The sequence below is a fragment of the Bubalus kerabau genome, chromosome 5 (genome assembly GCF_029407905.1).
Source record: "Bubalus kerabau isolate K-KA32 ecotype Philippines breed swamp buffalo chromosome 5, PCC_UOA_SB_1v2, whole genome shotgun sequence".
NCBI lineage: Eukaryota > Metazoa > Chordata > Mammalia > Artiodactyla > Bovidae > Bubalus > Bubalus kerabau.
The window spans coordinates 78,055,909-78,077,099 of NC_073628.1; the positions used below are offsets into that span (position 1 = coordinate 78,055,909).

The 21,191-nt window shown below is 39.4% G+C and overlaps 1 protein-coding gene and 1 pseudogene across 2 annotated transcripts in view; one reads left to right on the forward strand and one right to left on the reverse strand.

The window, feature by feature from the left end:
* Window positions 1-21,191, forward strand: part of MARK1 (microtubule affinity regulating kinase 1) — a 140,799-nt gene that overhangs the window by 42,758 nt on the left and 76,850 nt on the right. The gene's annotated exons all lie outside the window — the stretch shown is intronic.
* LOC129652864 (craniofacial development protein 2-like) lies at window positions 16,608-18,215 on the reverse strand (annotated as a pseudogene).

The following is a 21,191-nucleotide window of genomic DNA, read 5'->3' on the forward strand; positions in this document are numbered from 1 at the left end:
AAGCAGAGGAGTCAAGGAATTTTGTAAAGGAGCAGCTACAGTAGAGAATCATAGCATATTGCCTGAGTGAGGAGATACATGAAGACATGACCGGGATGTATGGTGGTGAATGAGGAAGGGTCAGTGGACTAGAGGTTTTGAGGTTGAAGAAAACTGACTATTCCAGCGCAAGACTATTTGAATATTCTGGGGACAAGAGCTAATTATTTCAAATCAATGCTGTAAATGCTCTCAACACATCTATTACAAGACTTAGGATACATGAAAAATTAAAAAGTCACAAAGTCAAGAATATAGTTTGATTATAGTGTTTATATCAGTGCATCATAAGATTTAAGAATTTTCTGGGAAGGTCTGTGCCATTCTACTCTTGGACACGTAAATGATGAGGAAAATTGTGTTTATATTGTCTATAAATTGTTTATAAAATAAGTTGTTTATAAATTGAGTTATAATTTAGATCTGCTCAAATAGCATAGACAATGTTGTTGCTCATTTGCTAAATTGTGTCCACGTTTTGCGACCCAATGAATTGCAGTATGCCAGGTCTCCTTGTCCTTCACTATCTCCTGGAGTCTACTGAAACTCATGTCCATTGAGTTGGTGATGTTTTCTAACCATCTCATCCTCTACCGCCCTCTTTTCTTTTTGGCTTCAATCTTTCCCAGCATCAGGGTCTTTTCCAGTGAGTCTGTGCTTCATATCAAGTGGCCAAAGTATTGGAGCTTCAACTTTAGCATCAGTCCTTCCAATGAATAGTGAGGTTTGATTTCCTTTAGGATTAACTGGTTTGATCTCCTTGCAGTCCAAGGAACTCTCAAAAGAGTCTTCTCCAGCACCACAGTTCGAAAGCATCAATTCTTTGGCACTCAACGTTCTTTTTGGTTCAACTCTCACATTCATACATGACTACTGGAAAAACCATAGCTTTGATTGTACAGACCTTTGTCTGCAGAGTGATGTCTTTGCTTTTTAATCCGCTGTCTAGGTTTATCATAGCTTTCCTTTCAAGTAGCAAGCGTCTTTAAATTTCATGGCTGCAGTGACCATCTGCAGTGATTTTCCATTTTTTCCACCCTCTATTTACCCTGAAAATATAGAAGGTATGTGCTTTGTGTGCCAAGTTGCTTCATTCGTGTCCGACTCTTGGTGACTCTATGGACTGTAGCCCACCAGGCTCCTCTATCCATGGGATTCCCCAGGCAAGAATACTATAGTGGGTTGCCATTCCCTTTTCCATGGGATCATCCTGACCCAGGGATGGAACCTGTGTCTCTTACGTCTCTTGCATTGGCAATGGGTTGGTTCTTTACCATTAGTGTCACTTGGCAAGTCCTTAGGCAAACTATAGGCAATGGTTATAGACAATTGGTTAAAGAAAATTGGGCTTGGGTGAGTGAAGAGACAGTGTTAAATAAAAGATCCAGTATTCTGCATTTGGAGTTTGGCCAGGCAGCTGTTAATTGGGTTCTGTTTACTTCTAAATGTTCTAGATTTCAGAATTTCACTGATAATTTTTTTTAATAAGCAAAAATAAGAACTTTTTTATTTGTTAAGTAAATGGGAAAAAATCTCACCATGAGTTACCAACATAATTACTTAAAAGAAAGGACAGCTAACTATAAATGAGTAGAAGGGCAGAGCCTCAAAATAGAGAATAGTCCTTTTAAGAGAGAGCGTTTGGCAGTCTTGCACTGACAATGTATATTCATTCACATACATACACAAATATGCAGTCCTTAGTTTGCTGAGGACCTGTGTAAACTTCCATCTGTTGGGGAGGATTTCAGAAACACCTGCCTTGCTCATTTGAGGACCTCGGCAGTAACCTAGTTTGTCTCTTGGTGATACTGTTATCAACAAAAACGGTAGCTAAGGGAGAATTTTAGCATAATGAATTAAGGAATTTGAAGTTCCACATTAGAATCATCTGATGATTTCCATTAAACGGTTGGGACCTTTACAGACTCCCACTTAGCCCAGTCCAATTACTTTCTGCACAAATCCTCGTCTCCTCCTCATACTGCATTTAAGCAGGCCAGAGATAGGCACAAAACTAAGATATAAACTTTTTGACTGGGTAGGACTGTCTTTCATTGCTGTATCTGTGGAATGCAGGTCATAGCCTATTGCTCAATAAATGTCTGAGATGAATTTGATGAAGTAATCTACTCCAAGGGCAGCACCTAATAGTGGAAGGGAAAAATCCTTTCAAGCTGTAAATTAGTATAATTCTTGGTTTTGGTGAATAGTAAATAAGATCTGCAAAGACTACGAGGATAATTATTTCAAGATATAACACTGAAGCCTGACTTATTTACCTGAATTCATTACCTAGATAATGTTGGATGCCATTTATTGAATGCTTACAACATACGTCTCCTATGTTGTGTGTTATTCGTCCATTGACTCAGCAGGTATTTATCAGGTTTCTACTTGTGGGTATTGTGCACCGCTTCTAGGCACCAGGGCTGTGGAAGTAAGACAGACAAGATTTTTTTTTATACTTTTAATGGGGAGGTCATATTGAAAACAAGTAACTTTTAAAATGATTTTAGATAGTAGTAAGTGATATGAAGGTAATAATGGAGAGTTAAAGAATGGGGAGAAACTGGTGGGAGAATCTCAGACCTGGTGGTTGGAGAAGGCCCTCAGTGCTGGTGCGAGATGATTGAACATGGCGCTTTGAAACAGGTCCTGTTATCACCGTGTTTCCCAAGGCAAGTACTTGCCCAAGGTGGCACAGCTGGTAAGTCCCAGGGCCAGGATTCAAGCCAGGCAGCCCCACTCCAGACCCATTTCCCTTAATCACTGTGCTAGAGTTTGTGGACCTGAATTATCATTCATGTTTTCCGTGGAAATATTTTCTTTGAACTCAGCCATTTTTTTGCTTTAAAAACTGATAACCCTCTTTCTCCAGACTTACTGCTCTCCTCCTTTACGCACTGTCTTCCTTTGGGCCATTTCCTTGTAAATCAGCACTTCTGTTTGAGGACAGCAGTAGAAAAGAGAAGGGCTGCCAAATGAAAATGGATTACATGCTTATTCATTAAAAACATTAGTTTGCTGAGGGACAGAGTAGAGAAACTATTGCATTAAATGGCTTTTAAGTAGCCTGTGGATTTAATTTCTCTCTGTTCTCTGTAATTTTAATTTAATACAAGTGCTTTAGCATCTTTTGGTTTATGATTCTTTGGCCTGTAACTTCTTTTTGTGGCGTAGAGTTTGAAACTCTGTTTAACTGAAGGCTGTGTGTAATCTAACGAGGATCAGAGACTGCATGCAGGAAGCCCCGTCTCAGGTCTTATATTTTTGGATGTTTGCTTGTTCATTTTACACATGAAAGTAGGCCAGATATCTTGTACAAGATATTTTGCTGGATCAGAGAGAAGCCTATCAGCATCTCCTTGGAGATGTACAATTAATTATTTAATTATAGTGATAATTGCTAGAAAGGTGAAAGACCAGATGTATATGCAAATTATTTCCTATGTATACTTTCTGAATAGGTCTCATATGGTACAAGAGGGATGAAAGATTTACTGAGAATAACTGTCTGATGCTGGGAAACAGCTCTAGTGGGTAGAAAAATGGTACCCTGTGTATACCTGTTACTAATCAATTGCTGTCTCATATCAAAACTGTTTGTATTTTTCCCACTAACTTCTTATATTTAGAGTCATTTCTTATAATCATGGGGGCTTCCCAGGTGGCTCAGTGGTAAAGAATCTGCCTGCCAAGCAGGAGACCTGGGTTCCATCCCTGGGCTGGAAAGATCCCCTGGAGAAGGGACTGGCAACCCACTCCCGTATTCTAGCCTGAAGGATTCCATGGACTGTATGGGTCGCAAAGAGTTGGATACGACTGAGCGACTTTGACTTCAGTTCACTTATAGCCATGTTCCTTCAGCAGTTGTAGGTTCTCGATTAATGTTCGTTAAACTCAACAATGTAATGTTGTGGTTTACAGATTTCATCCTGTCATACTGTTTTTTTCCATCTTGAAGTCATACTATTTTTTTCATTTTTAAGAGAGTTTATTCAAATTTTAAAGGGGGAATCCTCCAAAATAATTTTTTCTTTATTTTCTTTATTCTCATTCTCTTCTTTACAAGATTACCTCTCTTTCTCTTTCTGTATTTTTTGAGGGAGGAACATGCCTTATTATAATTTAGGCCGGTACAAAGATAACCTATTTTATGTAAAAGGATATAAAATTCCAAGTGTGTACCATTCTACTTTTATATCTCAGTAAGACATTGTTTAAAGCAGTTCTTGAATAGAATAGTAGATGTGAAAAATGACTGGAATTTAAGGGGGAAATTAAATTACTACATTTTAATCACATCTGTCAGATATTTTCCCATTCCTCTCTAACTGAGCCCTTAAACTGTAAAATAGATGATCAGTTTTCTTAGCCGTGACCATCACTTGGAGCCTGTGAATATCTTTGGTTACCTAATGACTGATTTCTGGTGGTGCCACAATAGAGAAGTTATTCTGGGAGCCACCAAAATTCTGATGATGAAGTTGAGAGTGCTACTTTGATACCCTCTTTGGTAAACTGGTCCATGATCTCAGTTTGTTGACTCTTTCCTCAGGGTTTCGTAGGTATAGAAGGAAATGCTGAAAGATGAAAGTATGCTTTTACTTGCATTATTCTGTGAGGGCTGGGTACATGGGGAGACCTTGGTCTTGTGTCTGCTGCAAAGATGGGCATTTGGAGCAACAGATTGTACTGGGAGTGGGTGGAGGGAAGGCCTCCCCAGCCCAGAAGCTCCGGTCAAGGAAATTGCCCAGGTCTTGTGGCCAGTGAGCGGTACAAATGAGATTTCTCGTTGTCCACACCCTTAAGAATTCTCATTCTTTGCTCTCTTCCTCTCTCTGTCTTGTTTTTAACTATTGGCAAGACTGGACAATCATAGGCCTCTGGCAGAGCCTGCCCTGCAGATGAATGAGAGCTGCTAAGGATGTGTGTTCTCTCTAAGTGCTCACCTCTGAAAGGGTTCAGAAGGACTGCTTTTGCTATTTTCAGATACAGTTAATGTTGGGATAGGAGGAACATTTAGGGAGGTAACTTAGCCTTCTAGTGGAGAGCATAGGCTTTAGTGTGAGCTGGACCTGGCCTTGAATCCTGCAGCTGCCATTTGCTAGGTGTGTGGCCCACTGGTGGTTTGTTCTGCTTGCTAAGTTTCTAGTTTCTTATCTATAAAGTGGGTAATGTAATCCACTTCTCAAGTTTACCCTAAGGACTAAATAAAATCATGTCTAATTAAGCACTCATCACAGAGGACATGGTCAATATTGAATAAATGATGGCTACTGTTTCTATTCTTGAACTGGTAGTAATGTTATTCCTGTTTTCAGGGATTATGAGTAGATGCCAATGTATTCTGGTCATAGTAGAGTTAGGACAAAAAGAGCGAGGAGCAGCCAGAGGAGAGAACCACCATTGAAAACATAAATATAAGCTGTTTATTCTTCACTGGTCTCTTAATGGATAATCTTGAGCACACCATTTCACGATAGCTCTAACCACTAGCACTTTCTAGTCTGGATCTTCATCTGTACACCAAACTAGTTGTGCTTAAAACTGTTACTGATCAAGCATGTTACTCCTTGCGAACCATTGCTAGGGATTTATTTTATTTCATTTTGAAAGAGGAAGTGATACAAGTGTTATATTGATAAATACACTGTGCTTGCCATGCTCAGTTAATATGGTTTTTAGTTTGATGTAGTCCAGTTTGTTTGTTTTTGCTTTGTTGCCTTTGCTTTTGATATCAGATCCTAAAATTGAAGGTAAAAACATCAACATGTAGGAGGTATTCAGTTAATGTTTGGTGAATATTCAGGCAGAATTTACCTTGCTTGTCACTGATAGAAACTAACTTATTCAATAGTCTTTTTACTTAAATATTTTTTTATGACAGGTGATGCATTCAAATGGGTGAAAATTTTTAAAAGTTCAAAAATATATGCCTTTTGCTTGTCTAGTCCCTCGTCCTCATAAGTTTTTTCTAGAGATATTTTATTAATATGAGCAAATATACATGTCCTCCCACCAGACTTTACACACGGGGCAGCCCTTGATTTGTTTTAAGACTATATCCTGGAGGTTATCCCATATCACTACATAAAGGTCTGCTTTAAAAAATTGCTTAGTACTCTACTATATGGATATGTTTAACCATGTTTCCTACTGATGGCTATTTAAGTTGTTTCTGGCCTTTTGTTATTATAAATGTTTTGTTGCAGTGAGTAAGTCTGTCTTATAAATGCCACCTTGCGTTTCTCACATTTGGGAGTTTATTTGTATGCTAAGTTTTTTTGAGTAGTGGAGGGTTGCTACCTCATAAAGTTTGTAAGAAGCCTCTAACAGCGCATAATAAATATTTGTGCTTTACCTGAGAGGGAAGGAAGGATAGTTGGGTAGGCTCTTGTAAAGTAAGCCTTTTAGTATTGAATGCTTCTTTAGGCCTCTTCAGAAACCTGAATAGCTGCCTAAAAGCTAGAATTGTAGCTCTGGTGTTTCCTCCTATTTTAAAACAACTCTTACAGAGACTGTATTTTTTTATAGAAACACTGAAAGATATTTGTTCCATTTTAGTATATGACAAGGTCATTACAGCATGTTCCAGTGTTGATTATATGCCAGACAACATGTTAAATGCTTTGTTTCATGTTAATTCTCATTAAAAACCCTTTGAGGTATAGGTAATACTGCCATTTTATAGATGACTCAGCTGAGGCTTAGGGAAGTAACTTCCCAAAGGTCACAGAGCTGTTGAGTGTTGTAACGACACTTAGATCCTAGGTCTGTCTAGTTTTGAAGCTTATTTTCTTAATGCCCACATGACTCCTACTTTCTTTCAATTTGTATTTACCTGGTGTTTTGGTACATTCTGTTACTTTTAACTTTTTTTACTCCATTTGTGTTAAAAGTGTCTCTTACAGGCAGCATAGAGGTGAATTTAGGCGTACCTTTGGAGAATCCCATGGACAAAGGAGTCTGGTAGGCTACAGTCCATGGAGTCACAGAGTTGGACACGACTGAGTGACTAACGCTCCCCCAGTGTAAAAGTCTTTCTTTTGAATAATTTTAAATAACCCACTTATGCTCTGATGATGATAGATTTAGCTTTGTTAAATTATTTTATTTGAACCTTTTTAGTGCTGCTTGATGTTGTACATTGTCAGGCACTTTAGATACAATAGTGAACAAGCTAGACAAATACCTCTCTTCTTCCAGTGGGTGGAGGGGGGTGGAGGGAAAGCTAATACATTAATAAGTAAGTACAGCAGGGGCAATGTGGTGTCAGATAGATCTGAATGAGCCTCCCTGAGAGGGTGAGATTTGGGGAAAGATTGCTAAGGAAGTTGACCGGACAGGTGTCTGAGAGAAGAATGTTCTGGGCAAAGGGAATAGCTAGACCAAAGGTCATCCTATACAGGTGTGCCCCCATGTTTGAGGAGCAGCTGTGAGCCCACACTGGCTGAGCAAGGGGAGTGGAAAAGGAGGGGTGGTAGCAAGTGAATTCAGAGAGGTAATAAGGGGCCAGAATTTGTGGGGCTGTTATAAGGACTTGGAGTTTTACTCTGAGTAGAATGGGGTAAATTTAGAAACAGTGACCTGTTAGGAAGCTAATGCAGCAATCTAGGTAGCTTCAGACTTGAGTGGTTGCAGTAGGGATGGTGGGCGTGGCTGGATTCTGGATATATTTTAAGGTAGAACCAATAGGATTTCCTGACAGTGAATGTAGGATGAGAGAGTCGGGGAGGGTTGGAAAGGTCCAAGCTAAGATGACCCTAGAGTTTGGGTCTGAGCGCCAGAAAGGGTGGATTTGTCTTCACTGGGATGAAGAAGGCTGTGTTGGGGCAGGTTTTGTATGGGGGATGGAGATCAATTTGGTACAAGCTGAGGCTGGGATACCAATAAACATCTATATGGACATGTCGAAGTGGCAGTCTAGAGTTGGGAGAGATAAATGGAGATAGAAATTTAGGAGCTGTCTGTATATACAAGTTATTTCAAGCTATGAGGCTGAATAGGATCACCAAGGGAGTTAGTATAGTGTGGACAGAGAAGACAGGAATACTAAGATCTGAATTCCTGGAGCTTTCAGTATTAGGAAGTGGAGGAGAAGAGAAGCAAACAGCAAATTCTGAAAAGGTGCAGTCAGGCGGGAGGAATACGTGAAAGACAAGTAAAGAAGGAACTTAAGGGGGAAGGAAGGAGGGATCAACTCTTTCAAGAGGTATGTGAGGCAAGATATTTTCTCTCTGTTCTGGTCTCTGCTTTTCATCTCATTCCCCCTCCCCTCTTCATTGGATTTTTCTTGTGTGAGAGGTGGTGTAGAATAGTGGTTAAGAATGTGACTCCTGGAGGTATACTCCCTGGGTTTCACTCTCAGCTCTGCTTTGTAATAGACCGCTGAGGGACACTGGGAGCCTGATCAGACTGGCTCCTGTGTCCTTTTGATACAACTTCATTTTAATAATTGCTAGCTTTTTTGCTTCTGGCACAAGATGTCCGAGGTTTATCTTGTAAATCTCCTGCCCGCCCCACCCAGACCTGGAATCAGCCAATTTTTTTAAATGAGAGTGCCATTGTAATTCGGTTATCTGTGTTATCAGGAAGTAGGCATTTTGCTAAAGTAAAAAAGCATGAGTTCATACTGATATTAGCACTTCAGATTTAATATTACATGATTTTACATTGATTTTATGATGACATTTTTAAATAACATGAATACGTAATTACTTACTTGCTTTATATATGCATATGTTCATATATAAAATATAGTCTTCAAAAAATATCACTATTCATCAGACTACTAAATGGTATTTAACTGTTCTTTGCCTAAAAATGTTATTCCACTAAGAACATAGTCAAAACAGAGTTCTAAAGTCCTTAAAATAATGTTTTTCATTTTGTTTTACCAATTTGACATATTGTTAAGTTCATTTGTTTTGTTTTAAATATTTCAAGATTACTTTTTACTTTTAGTGTTGATTTTGTTTGTCCAGTGTTTAAAATATTCACGTGGTTTCTAAATTGAAGCTGTGTACTCTTGTCTAGAGAATCCCATGGACGGAGGAGCCTGGTGGGCTGCAGTCCATGGGGTCTCTAAGAGTCGGGTATGACTCAGTGACTTTACTTTCACTTTTCACTTTCATGCATTGGAGAAGGAAATGGCAACCCACTCCAGTGTTCTTGCCTGGAGAATTCCAGGGACAGAGGAGCCTGGTGGGCTGCCGTCTATGGGGTCGCACAGAGTCAGACACGACTGAAGTGACTTAGCAGCAGCAGCAGCAACAAGGTATATTCAGCACCGTCTTACTTCCTCTCGTTCTTGTTCCCTCCCTCTCCTATAGGTAACCATTTTCCTTAATTTTCAGTTTATCTTAGTGTTCTTTTGCAAATATAAGCAAATGTGTATATATGTTGTAGAGAAGGTTTAATTAAAGTGTTTGGTGTTTTTTTATCTCCTTTCCTGTGTCCTAGAGTAATTCTTCATGATTTCTTCATAGTTCCCCCACCCCCGCCTTCCTCCAGTGTCTAAGCATAGGGACAGTGCAGGAATCTTTTACTTAATAGTTCATCCTCCAAATAGGGAATTTTATCTAGGCTTGCTATTTGCCCAAGAATGATGTATGTGGATTCTCCTTATTTCCCCTTTAGTGGAAGTAGCACTTGATCTGACAGCTAGGTTTAAGTATACATGCGTTCATATTCTCTTTTTAGTTCTTAGTAGCTTGAGAGAAGTGATGAGTGGGAAGGGGATTAAGATTGTGGTGGAGGTTGGGGCAAGTGGGGTCAGGTAACCTCTGCTACTACTAAGTCACTTCAGTCGTGTCCGACTGTGCGACCCCATAGACGGCAGCCCACCAGGCTTCCCCATCCCTGGGATTCTCTAGGCAAGAGCACTGGAATGGGTTGCCATTTCCTTCTCCAATGCATGAAAGTGAAAAGTCAAAATGAAGTCGCTCAGTCATGTCCGACTCTTAGCAACCCCATGGACTGCAGCCTACCAGGCTCCTCCGTCCATGGGATTTCCCAGGCAAGAGTACTGGAGTGGGGTGCTATTGCCCAGTTAAGCTGTATTTTTTTAGGACAGTTTTACTGAATTTTAGGGGTTTTAGAGTCATATGTAACCCGTAAGGAATACTCCTTTGATTTTGGTCATTCTGTCCTGAATGAGCAGATTTAAAACCCTTTTTGCTAGTGAGGAAGCTGAGTTGGAGAAAGTTAAAATGATCTTACCACATGGTTCTTTTCAATATTAACTACACCTGCCATTTCTTCTGTGGTCTGCCTATGCATCTGATCATCAGCCCTCCTAGTTAGAGATTATTAATAAGCCCTTCTGAAACTAATCACTTACCGGTTTTTAATCTAAAGTTTGAGGAATGGGGTTGTGGTTACATTATTATACTCTAACTTGGTTCTTTCGTATTTTCTACCAAAGGGTTATACTGAAGAAGTTATACAAAGTACTGTTACTTACCATTTGCCCCCAAAAGCTTTACTTCAAATTATAATTTTAAAAAATGTCTCTAACTACATTTATAGTTTATTGCACCTGAGTTTTGAATCCCAATAATGAAATTTGTTATTGGATTGAATTTAGATAAGTTATTCAACCAGTTAACTGGATGGCATCACCGACTTGATGGACGTGAGTTTGAGCGAACTCTGGGAGTTGGTGATGGACAGGGAGGCCTGGCATGCTGCAGTTCATGGGGTCGCAAAGAGTCGGACACAACTGAGTGACTGAACTGAGCTGAACTGAATGTATGGTACCTAGTGGACATTCAGTAAATGCTGGTTCCCCCATCCCTGGCCCATTCTCTTAGATAAATTAAAAAAAATAACTTGTTTCATTATATTGAAGAGTTAATGTATTTACATAATATTATAAAATAACTTTTCAAGTATTTTAAAAGATACATTAGAAAAAGAAAGTGGTCCCTCTATTTCTTTTTCCTGATACCCTAGTTCCTACCTGAAGTAAGAACTACTTACATTTAGGTCACGTGTATAACCTCCTGGAGATCTTCTTTTCTTATCAAAGCTTGGGGATGGTTGTACATGGGTACACACACATACAAAAACAGACCTACCATACGTACATACATAACCAGTTCCCTACTGATGAACACTGATGCTTGTTTTAGTTTTTGCTGTTACAGAAAGTGCTGCAATACATTACTTTGTATGCTCTCGTCTTTCTGACTCATTAGTGATCATGTGTATGGAATAAATTACTAGAAGTAAGATTTCTAGTCTAATTGTAGGAATTTCTTTGATAGGTATGACCAAGTTCCTTTATATAGAGACTGTATTAATTTTCATTCATCTGTGCTATATGAGTGTGCCTATTTCTACTATAGCTTTAGCAGCTAATGCTGTCAAATTCTAATCTGAGAAATGAGGAATAGTGTTTCATTGTAGCTTAACAGATTTGTATTTGACTTGTTATGAATTTTATATGAAAAATATTAACACATTCAAAAATGATGTATTTGTCCTTTCCATGAACTGTTTGTACCTGTCCTTTGTTTATTTTCATTTTCTCTTTGAATTTTTTTTTTAATGATTTGCCAGAGGTTTTAGTATTTAAAAAATGAACCATTTGCCTGCCACATGTTACAAGTATCTTCTTCTTGTTTTATTATTTCTCTTTTTACTTGGGTTTGAGGAGAGGGTTTTTTGTTTTTTAATTTTAGATTAATTTTTTATTGAGGTAATTTTGGTTTATAACATGTAAGTTTCATGTGTACAGTGTTATACATCTGCTTCTGTATAGCATACATGTGCTCACCACTAAAAGTTTAGTTTCTATCTGACACCATACACTTGATCCCCTTTACCCACTTTCCCCCCTCCTTCCCATCCTTCCCCTCTGGTAACAGCTACTCTGTTCTCTGTGTCTATGTATTTGTTTTTGTTTGGTTCTGTTTGTTCATTTTATTTTTTATATTTCACATTTAAGTGAAAATCATACTGTATTTATCTTTCAATTTCACGATACTCTCAAGATCCATCCATGTTGCACTCTCAAGATCCATCCATGTTGCCACAAATGGCAAGATTTCATTCTTTTCTATGACTGAACGCTTATCCCACTGCATATAGAAAGTGCAGTTTCTTTATCCATTCATCTGCTGATGGACTCTTAGGGCGTTTCCATGCCTTGGCTCTTGTAAATAATCCTGTTACAAACATGGGAGTGCACATATCTTTGTGAGTTAGTGTTTTTGTTTCTTTGGATATATTCCCAGGAGTGGGGTTGCTGGATCCTGTAGTACTGTTTTTAATTTTTGAAAGGTATCTCCATGTTTTCCACAACAGCTGCACCAGTTTCTATATCCCCACCAATAGGGTTCAAAGGTTCCCTTTTCTCCACATCCCTATCAATGCTTGCTATTTCTTGCCTTTTTGGTAATAGCCATCCTGACAGACATGAGGTGATAGTTCATTGTATTGTTTTGCATTTTCCTAATAATTAGTGATTTTGACCATCTTTCCAAGTGCCTGTTGACAATCTATATGTCTTCTTTGGAAAACTGTTCAACTCCTCTGCCCATTTCTTAATGGGGTTGTTTTTGTGTATGATTTCTTTGTATATTTTGGATATAACCCATTATTGAATATATTGTTTGCAGATATTTTCTCCCATTCATTAGGTTGTCTTTTGTTTTGTGGGTGGTTTCCTTTACTGTTCAGAAGCTTTTAGTTTGATGTAATCCTCATTTGTTTATTTTTGCTTTTGTTTTCCTTGCCTGAGGAGGTATATCTAGAAACATATTGCTAAGACCAGTGTCAAGGAACATACTGCCTATATTTTCTTCTAGGAGTATTATGGTTTTAGGTCTTAAATTCAAGTCTTTAATCCATTTTGAGTTGCTTTGTGTGTATGGTGTACACTAATGGGCTAGTTTCATTTTCTTTGCATGTGGCTCTCCCAATTTTCCCAGCACCACTTATTGCAGAGACTGTCCTTTCTCTATGTTCTATGCTTCTTTGTCATAAATTAATTGTTCATATATGTGTGGGTTTATTTCTGGTTTTTCTTCTGTTATTTTGATCTCTGTATTTCCTTCTCTGCCAACACCAAGCTGTTTTGATTACTATGACTTTGTAATGTAGTGAGATCAGGCAGTGCAATACCTCCAACTCTGTTCTTTTTCTTAGGTTTGCTTTGGCTCTTTGGGGTCTTTTGAGATTCCATATAGATTTTAGAACATTTTATACTAGTTATGTGAAGAATGTCCTTGGAATTTTGATAGGAATTTCATTGAATCTGTAGATTGCTTTCAGTAACATAGGCATTTTAACAATGTTAATTTGTCCAATCTGCAAATGCAGAATATCTTTTTTTCTTAGTGGTAGCTTTATTTATTTTTCTTAATATACACATTTTATTGAAGTATAGTTGACTTACAGTGTCTCAGGTGCACAGCATGGTAAGTCAGTTATACACATACACGTATATTATTTTTGAAACGATTTTCCATCATAGATTATCACAAGATACTGACTGTAGTTCCCTGTGCTAGACAGTAAACCTTTGCTTACTGTAATTAGGAATGTAGCATTCTATTCATACTAAGTCTAACAAGTGGAATCAAAATGTCATAAATTTTTTAGTTAGGTAAAAATTCATGTTTTCTAAAATATATACATTATACATATCATTTATTTATATATGGGAAATTCCCTGGTGGCTCAGATGGTAAAGTGTCTGCCTGCAATGTAGGAGACCTGGGTTTGATCCCTGGGTCAGGAAGATCCTCTGGAGAAGGAAATGGCAACCCTCTCCAGTACTCTTGCCTGGAAAATTCCATGGACAGAGGAGCCTGGTAGGCTACAGTCCATGGGATCACAGAGTCAGACACGACTCAGCAAATTCACTATGTATATGTATACAAAAAAAAAAAAGCATTTCAACTACATTTGATAAGAGCTTGAGAAAACATAAAAAAAAAATATGGAGAAATTGGAAAACATAAACTAAATGAAATGGGAGCACTGAATATGAAATGGAAAAAGTGAAACAAACTAGATAGAAGTAAAAGATCATCATATAGTCCAGTTTTTAAACATGAATGCTCATTAGAAACATATTTGAAGCTCCAGACGAGAAAAGCAATACCTAAGCATTTGTATTTTTCAAAAAATTTCAAGGTAATTCTGTTAGGCATCTGGATTTTAAAAAGTGATTACAAGTTTTTATATTAAATTGTAGCTTTGGTGATACAGAGTTCTATTATTTTTCTGCTGACCAGTCATGATACAGTGGTATTAAGTGAGTAATACTTGCATAATCACGATAGTAATAGATGTTTATCTGTTTTCACAATCAATAACCAGACAAAAAATAAAAGATAATTATAATTGCAAGCCATAATGTGAACATGATTAACCTAACAATATAAAATAATTATATACAATTTGGTGGAGTGGTCAAGCAGAGTGATGTGGTAAGTGGAAGTGCATGCATGCACGTGTTTTCATTTGCCCAGCCAGTCTGTGTCTTTTGGTTGGTGATAATCTGTTTATATTTAAGGTAATTATTGATATGTATGATCCTATTACCACTTTCTTACTTTTTTGGGGTTTATTTTCTGTAGGTCTTCTCCTTTTCATGTGTTTCCTGCCTAGAGAAGTTCCTTTAGTATCTGTCATAAAGCTGGTTGGATGGTGCTGAATTTTCTTAACTTTCACTTGTCTGGAAAGCTTTTGATTTCTCCATCTGAATGAGACTATTATTGCTGGATAGAGTATTCTTGGTTGAAGGTTCTTTCCTTTCATCACTTAAAATGTATCATGCCGTTCCCTTCTGGCTTGTAGAGTTTCTGTTGAGAAATCAGCCAATAGCCTGATGGGAGTTCCCTTGTATGTTATTTGTCATTTTTCCCTTGTTGCTTTCAGTATTTTATCTTTGTCATTAATTTTGGTCAGTTTGATCACTGTGTCTTGGTGTGTTCCTCCTTGGGTTTATCCTACTTGGAACTCTGTACTTCCTGGACTTGGTTGACTATTTCCTTTCCCATGTTCAGGAAATTTCCAGCTATTACCTCTTCAAACATTTTTTTCCAGCCCTTTCTCTCTCTCTTCTCCTTCTGGGATCCTTATAATGAGAATGTTGGTGTGTTTAATGTTGTCCCAGAGGTCTCTTAGACTGTCTTCATTTCTTTTCATTCGTTTTTTATATTCTGTTCTGTGGCAGTGATTTCTACTATTCTGTCCTCCAGGTCATTTATCTGTTCTTCTGCCTCAGTTATTCTGCTGTTGATTCCTTCTAGTGTATTATTCATATCTGTTTGTTTGTGCTTTAGTTCTTGTAGGTCATTGGTAAACATTTGTTGCATCTTTTCCATGTTTTTCCTGAGATCCTGGATCATCTTCACGATCATTATTGTGAATTCTTTTTCTGGAAGGTGGCCTATCTCCACTTCATTTTGTTGTTTTCCTGTGGTTTTATCTTGTCCCTTCATCTGGGACATAACTTTCTGCTTTTTCATCCTGATTAACTTTCTATAATGCGATTTTTGTTTTAACCTATGAGAATGTGCTTCTTTTTCCTTCTTCTGTTTGTCCCCTGATAGATGAGGCTAAGAGGCTTGTGTAAGCTTACTTATGGAAGGGACTGGTGGTGGGAAAACTGGGTCTTGCTCTAGTGAGCAGGGCCTTGCTTGGTGAAGCTTTAATCCAATTATCTGCTGATGGGTGAGGCTGTACTCCCTCCCTGGGAGTTGTTTGGCCTGAGGTGACCCAGCCCTGGACTCTACAGGCTCTATGGCAGGATTAATGGTGAGCTCCAAGAGCCAGGGGGGACCTTCCCCACCTGCTGCTGCCAGTGTCCCAGTCTCTTGGTGAGACCCTGCCGACCCATGCCTCCGCAGTACGCTCTCTAGCACTAGCAGGTACTTTTAATTCAATCTCTGTGGGGTCACTGCTTCTATCCTCTGCGTCTTGGTGAGTGCAAGATTTTGTTTGTGCCCTCCAAGACCACTTGGCTTCCCTGGTGGCTCAGACAGTAAAGAATCTGCCTATAATGCAGGAGACCCAGGTTCAATCCCTGGATCAGGAAGATCCCCTGGAAAAAGAAATGGCTACCTACTCCAGTATTCTTGCCTGGAGAATTCCATGGACAGAGAAGCCTGACAGGCTACATAGTCCATGGGGTCACAAAGAGTTGGACACGACTGAGCAATAAACACACACAAAAAACCAGAGTTTTTCCAAGAGAATACGCTGGTCATAGCAAACACCCTCTTCCAACAACACAAGAAACAGCTGTACACGTGAACATCACCAGATGGTCAGTACCGAAATCAGATTGATTATATTTGCAGCTGAAGGTGGAGATGCTCTATAGAGTAGCAAAAACAAGACCAGGAGCTCACTGTGGCTCAGATCATGAACTCTTTATTGCAAAATTCAGAATTAAATTGAAGAAAGTAGGGAAAACCACTGGCCCATTCTGGTATAACCTAAATCAAATCCTTTACGATTGATTACACAAATAGATTCAAGGGATCAGATCTGATAGAGTCCCTGAAGGACTAGGGACAGAGGTTCATAACATTGTATAGGAGGTGGTAATCAAAACCATCCCTAAGAAAAAAGAAATACAAAAAGGCAAAATGGTTATCTGAGGAGGCCTTACAAATAGCTGAGAAAAGAAGAGAAGCAGAAGGCAATGGAGAAAAGGAAAGATATACCCATCTAAATGCAGAATTTCTTTTCCACGGGGATGGTCTTGATCCCTGTCTCCTGTACAATGTCACGAACCTCATTCCATAGTTCATCAGGCACTCTACCTATCAGATCTAGGCCCTTAAATCTATTTCTCACTTCACTGTATAATCATAAGGGATTTGATTTAGGTCATACCTGAATGGTCTAGTGGTTTTCTCCACTTTCTTCAATTTCAGTCTGAATTTGGCAATAAGGAGTTCATGGTCTGAGCCACAGTCAGCTCCTGGTCTTGTTTTTGCTGACTGTATAGAGCTTTTCCATCTTTGGCTGCAAAGAATATAATCAATCTGATTTCGATGTTGACCATCTGGTGATGTCCACGTATAGAGTCTTCTCTTGTGTTGTTGGAAGAGGGTGTTTGTTAAGACCAGCGCATTTTCTTGGCAAAACTATTAGTCTCTGCCCTGCTTCATTCCTTATTCCAAGGCCAAATTTGCCTGTAACTCCAGATGTTTCTTGACTTCCTACTTTTGCATTCCAGTCCCCTATAATGAAAAGGACATCTTTTTTGGGTGTTAGTTCTAAAAGGTCTTGTAGGTCTTCATAGAACCGTTCAGCTTCAGCTTCTTCAGCATTACTGGTTGGGGCATAGACTTGGATTACTGTGATATTGAATGGTTTGCCTTGGAAACGAACAGAGATCATTCTGTCGTTTTTGAGATTGCATCCAAGTACTGCATTTCGGACTCTTTTGTTGACCATGATGGCCACTCCATTTCTTCTGAGGGATTCCTGTCCGCAGTAGTAGATATAATGGTCATCTGCATTAAATTCACCCATTCCAGTCCACTTCAGTTCGCTGATTCCTAGAATGTCAACATTCACTCTTGCCATCTCTTGTTTGACCACTTCCAATTTGTTTGATTCATGGACCTGACATTCCAGGTTCCTATGCAGTATTGCTCTTTACAGCATGGGACCTTGCTTCTGTCACCAGTCACATCCACAGCTGGGTATTCTTTTTGCTTTGGCTCCATCCCTTCATTCTTTCTGGAGTTATTTCTCCACTGATCTCCAGTAGCATATTGGGCATCTGCTGACCTGGGGAGTTTCTCTTTCAGTATCCTATCATTTTGCCTTTTCATACTGTTCATGGGGTTCTCAAAGCAAGAATACTGAAGTGGTTTGCCGTTCCCTTCTCCACTGGACCACATTCTGTCAGATACAAATAGCTGTGAAAAGAAGAGAAGCGAAAAGCAAAGGAGAAAAGGAAAGATATAAACATCTGAATGCAGAGTTCCAAAGAATAGCAAGAAGAGATAAGAAAACCTTCAGTGATCAATGCAAAGAAATAGAGGAAAACAACAGAATGGGAAAGACTAGAGATCTCTTCAAGAAAATCAGAGATACCAAAGGAACATTTCATGCAAAGATGGGCTCGATAAAGGACAGAATGGTATGCACCTAACAGAAGCAGAAGATATTAAGAAGAGATGGCAGGAATACACAAAAGAACTGTACAAAAAAGATCTTCACGACCCAGATAATCACAATGGTGTGATCACTGACCTAGAGCCAGACATCCTGGAATGTGAAGTCAAGTGGACCTTAGAAAGCATCACTACGAACAAAGCTAGTGGAGGTGATGGAATTCCAGTTGAGCTATTTCAAATCCTGAAAGATGATGCTGTGAAAGTGCTGCAGTCAATATGCCAGCAAATTTGGAAAACTCAGCAGTGGCCACAGGACTGGAAAAGGTCAGTTTTCATTCCAATCCCAAAGAAAGTCAATGCCAAAGAACGCTCAAACTACTGCACAATTGCACTCATCTCACACGCTAGTAAAGTCATGCTCAAAATTCTCCAAGCTTGGCTTCAGAAATATGTGAACTGTGAACTTCCAGATGTTCAAGCTGGTTTTAGAAAAAGGCAGAGGAACCAGAGATCAAATTGCCAACATCCGCTGGATCATGGAAAAAGCAAGAGAGTTTCAGAAAAACATCTATTTCTGCTTTATTGACTATGCCAAAGCCTTTGTGTGGATCACAATAAACTGGAAAATTCTGAAAGAGATGGGAATACCAGACCATCTGATCTGCCTCTTGAGAAATTTGTATGCAGGTCAGGAAGCAACAGTTAGAGCTGGACATGGAACAACAGACTGGTTCCAGATAGGAAAAGGAGTTCGTCAAGGCTGTATATTGTCACCCTGTTTATTTAACTTATATGCAGGGTACATCATGAGAAACGCTGGACTGGAAGAAACACAAGCTGGAATCAAGATTGCCGGGAGAAATATCAATAACCTCAGATATGCACGTGACACCACCCTTATGGCAGAAAGTGAAGAGGAACTAAAAAGCCTCTTGGTGAAAGTGAAAGAGGAGAGTGAAAAAGTTGGCTTAAAGCTCAACATTCAGAAAAACGAAGATCATGGCATCCGGTCCCATCACTTCATGGGAAGTAGATGGGGAAACAGTGGAAACAATGTCAGACTTTATTTTTCTGGGCTCCAAAATCACTGCAGATGGTGACTGCAGCCATGAAATTAAAAGACACTTACTCCTTGGAAGGAAAGTTATGACCAACCTAGATAGCATATTCAAAAGCAGAGACATTACTTTGCCAACAAAGGTTCGTCTAGTCAAGGCTATGGTTTTTCCTGTGGTCACGTATGGATGTGAGAGTTGGACTGTGAAGAAGGCTGAGCGCCGAAGAATTGATACCTTTGAACTATGGTGTTGGAGAAGACTCTTGAAAGTCCCTTAGACTGCAAGGAGATCCAACCAGTCCATTCTGAAGGAGATCAGCCCTGGGATTTCTTTGGAAGGACTGATGCTAAAGCTGAAACTCCAGTACTTTGGCCATCTCATGCGAAGAGCTGACTCATTGGAAAAGACTCTGATGCTGGGAGGGATTGGGGGCAAGAGGAGAAGGGGACGACAGAGGATGAGATGGCTGGATGGCATCACTGACTCAATGGATGTGATTCTCAGTGAACTCCAGGAGTTGGTGATAGACAGGGAGGCCTGCGGAGAAGGCAATGACACCCCACTCCAGTACTCTTGCCTGGAAAATCCCATGGACGGAGGAGCCTTGTAGGCTGCAGTCCATGGGGTTGCTGAGGGTCGGACACGACTGAGCGACTTCACTTTCACTTTTCACTTTCATGCATTGGAGAACGAAATGGTAACCCACTCCAGTGTTCTTGCCTGGAGAATCCCAGGGACGAGGGAGCCTTGTGGGCTGCCGTCTATGGGGTCACACAGAGTCGGACACGACTGAAGTGACTCAGCAGCAGGGAGGCCTGGCGTGCTGCGATTCATGGGGTCGCAAAGAGTCGGACATGACTGAGCGACTGATCTGATCTGATATGAAATGCAGAATTCCAAGATTAGCAAGGAGCGATAAGCAAGCCTTCCTTAGAGAACAGTGCAAAGAAATAAAGGAAAACAATAGAATGGGAAAGACCAGAGACCTCTTCAAGAAAATGAGAGATACGAAGGAACATTTCATGCAAAGATGGGTACAATAAAGGACAGAAACCTTATGGACCTAAGAGAAGCAGAAGATATTAAGAAGAGGTGACAAGAAAACACAGAAGAACCATAGAAAAAAAATCTTAATGACCCAGGTTACCACGATAGTGTGATCACTCCTCTAGAGCCAGACATCCTGGAGAATGAAGTAAAATGGGCTTTAGGAAGTATCATTACAAACAAAGCTAGTAGAGATGATGGAATTCCAGTTGATCTATTTCAAATCTAGTATACCAGCAAATTTGGAAAACTCAGCAGTGGCCACAGGACTGGAAAAGTTCAGCTTTCATTCCAATCCTGAAGAAGGGCAATGCCAAAGAATATTCAAACTACCACACAATTGCAGTCATTTCACATGCTAGCTTCAACAGTACATGAAGTAAGAACTTCCAGATGTACAAGCTGAATTTAGAAAAGGCAGAGGAACCAGAGATAGGGGGGGAAAAAAAGCAAGGGAATTCCAGAAAAACATCTGTTTCATCGACTGTGCTAAAGCCTTTCACTGTGTGGATCACAACAAGCTGTTGAGGACTCTTAAAGAGCTGGGAATACCAGAACATCCTATCTCCCTCCTGAGAAATCTGCATGTAGGTCAAGAAGCAACAGTTAGAACCAGACATGGAACAACACACTGGTTCCAAATTGGGTAAGGTGTAGGTCAAGGTTGTACATTGTCACCTTGCTTATTTAACTTTTATGCAAAATATGTTATGTGAAATGCTGGACTGGATGAATTACAAGCTGGAATCAAGATTGCCAGGAGAAATATCAAACCTCAGACATGCAGATGATACCACCCATATGGCAGAAAACAAAGAGGAACTATAGAGCCTCTTGATGAAAGTGAAAGAGGAGAGTGAAAAAGTTGGCTTAAAACTCAACATTCAGAAAACAAAGATCATGGCATCTGGTCCCATCACTTCATGGCAAATAGATTGGG